The 2,504-nt window shown below is 46.7% G+C and overlaps 1 long non-coding RNA gene across 1 annotated transcript; it reads left to right on the top strand.

Annotated features, from left to right (window-relative positions):
- Positions 1–1,055: 1,055 nt before the first annotated feature.
- LOC143525009 (uncharacterized) lies at positions 1,056–2,504 on the top strand. The gene is made up of 5 exons (XR_013133545.1): positions 1,056–1,153; positions 1,248–1,645; positions 1,791–2,094; positions 2,170–2,295; positions 2,405–2,504. It is a non-coding gene; the product is annotated as an uncharacterized LOC143525009 (long non-coding RNA).

Here is a 2,504-nt window from a genome sequence, read left to right as displayed (position 1 = left end):
GTACGGGCAAAAGATGGAACTGTTTGGGAGAAGGTTGGCATCGCACGCTCTCGTGTCAGCAGCTGTTCGCCTAATTCAACATTTGTTGAGCCGTCCGGGCCTACAGAGCATGCAAAGGTATAGTAACTTCATATTTCTTTCCAGTGTTTCTGCTTGTGTTTGAATGATATTTAGTACGTGTAATTTACCTAGCGTCATTTGTTTACTTTTACTAATACAGCGTAGGATCACAAGCAGACTGCAGAGTTTTCTGTGTTTGCTCGACATGGAGATGCTGCGAATCATCACAGACTGCACTGTCCATGAAGCCCGCAGAACAGACAGCAGCTGGAGTTTGTCGGTCAGCGAGTTTATGGCATTCGTAGCAATCCTATTTCTACGAGCAGTCCTCTGTCCAGTTGGAGCGATGTCGGACTGTTGGTCGGCAATGTTCGCTGTGCCTTCGATCCAGGAGACAATGGCACGGGACCGCTACCAAGAAATCATGCGGTACTTGCGCTTTGATAATAAGGACACCCGTGCGGAGCGTGCAAAGAGCGACAGATTTGCTGCGATTTCGGACATCTGGCAGCGATTTGTGAACAACTGCATTTTGTGCTATACCCCAGGCAAGGAACTGACAGTCGACGAGCAGCTGTTTCCGACCAAGGTTCGCTGTCCATTCACCCAGTACATTGCCTCAAAGCCGGACAAGTTTGGAATAAAGTTTTGGGTTGCTTCTGAGTTGAACACAAAGTACATGTGCAACGCCATTCCATACCTTGGAAAGGACCCCGATCGTCCCAAGGGGGAAAGAGTGTCCGAGAATGTGGTGATGAAGCTTATGAAGCCATACCTGGGCAAGGGCAGAACTGTAGCCACAGACAATTTTTTCACATCTCTTTCCCTGGCTAAGAAGCTGCTGGAATGCAACACGACTCTGCTTGGGACAATGAACAAGATTCGCCGAGAAGTTCCTTTGGAAGCCAAAAATGCCAAGGGACGTGAGAAGTTGTCAACGGAGGTGTACAGATCCGATGATGCGCTTCTGACGGTGTATGCCTCCAAGCCCAACAAAACAGTTTGCGTTCTGAGCACTATGCACACGCACGTGGAGATTGCAGACGACCGCAAAAAGAAGCCAAACACTGTGACGGACTACAACCGGACGAAGGTATGCATGTGTTGGCATTGATAAATCAATTTATCATACATGAATGAATTTATTCAAAATATAACATGTACTTCTTTGTATTTGTTCTTTGCAGTGCGCCGTTGACATCATGGACCAGAAGGCGCGTGCATACACAGTGCGCGCAGGAACACGCCGGTGGCCCGTTGCAGTGTTTTATAACATACTTGACCTGGCAGCGATGAACGCGCATGTTTTGTACACGGCATGTACGGGGTCCACAGAGAGTAGGAGAGTTTTTATGTGTACTCTTGCTGAGGAACTCCGTCTTCGTTTCCTACAGGAAAAGGAGTTGAAGAGAACGCCACGTCCTTCGCCTGCTCCTGGAAAGAAGACTACGTGTCAGGTGCAGACAAACTGCAACCGGAACCACAGCATAACCCCGTGCGCTGCATGCGGCAAGTACACCTGTCGCAAGTGTAGGGCAGAGTGTCCCTGGCTGTGTGGCAACTGTGTACCTAAAACTACATGAAGGTACGTCGATAAGTATATTTATATATATATATATATATATAAATATATTATATATATATACAGACAACCAATCACACACACATATATATACACACACACTATTATTTGAACATAACCAAAAATCTCTTCTCTTTCTGTTCCACAGTCGCACATCATGAAACCCGGTGTCACGGTCTGCCCCGCATCTCCTGCCATTTCATGTCTGTTTCCGTGTTAGTCCTCTGTTTATTTCTCGTCGTGGTTGCTGGTTATTTTTCTCATGGTTGCTGGAATTGGATTCCCGTTCTGTTATGACCCATGCCTGTGACATTTTCACAGAATCAATTTATACATGAATGAATTCGTTCTAAATATAACATGTACTTCTGTGCGTGCATACACAGTGCGCGCAGGAACACGCCGGTGGCCCGTTGACCTTGGCAGCGATGAACGATGAACCTGCCGCAAATGTAAGAAAGAGGGTCCCTGGCTGGTACACATGAATAAATTCGTTCAAAATATAACATGTACTTTGTTCTTTGCAGTGCGCCGTTGACAGACATCATGAAGGTGCGTGCATACACAGTGCACGCAGGAACACGCCGGTGGCCCGTTGCATGCAGCGAGTACACCCTGGCTGTGTAGCAACTGTTGGCTACAACTACATGAAGGTACGTTGATAAGTAGGCCTACATACGTAACACCACATATGTTACGTATTTTTGTCTTCTGAAAGATTTTATTCAAAATGTAAGGTGTACCTTGAATTGTTCTCCACAGCATCAACGCGTGTGTTGCATGCGGCAAGTGCATCTGGCGAGTACACCCTCAACTTCAAGACACCCTCAACTTTCTTGACATTCCACTTCAAGAAACCCGG

The sequence above is a fragment of the Brachyhypopomus gauderio genome, chromosome 1 (assembly GCF_052324685.1).
Source record: "Brachyhypopomus gauderio isolate BG-103 chromosome 1, BGAUD_0.2, whole genome shotgun sequence".
NCBI lineage: Eukaryota > Metazoa > Chordata > Actinopteri > Gymnotiformes > Hypopomidae > Brachyhypopomus > Brachyhypopomus gauderio.
Note: the sequence above shows the minus strand (reverse complement) of the source record. Positions and strands in the feature narration are given on the sequence as shown.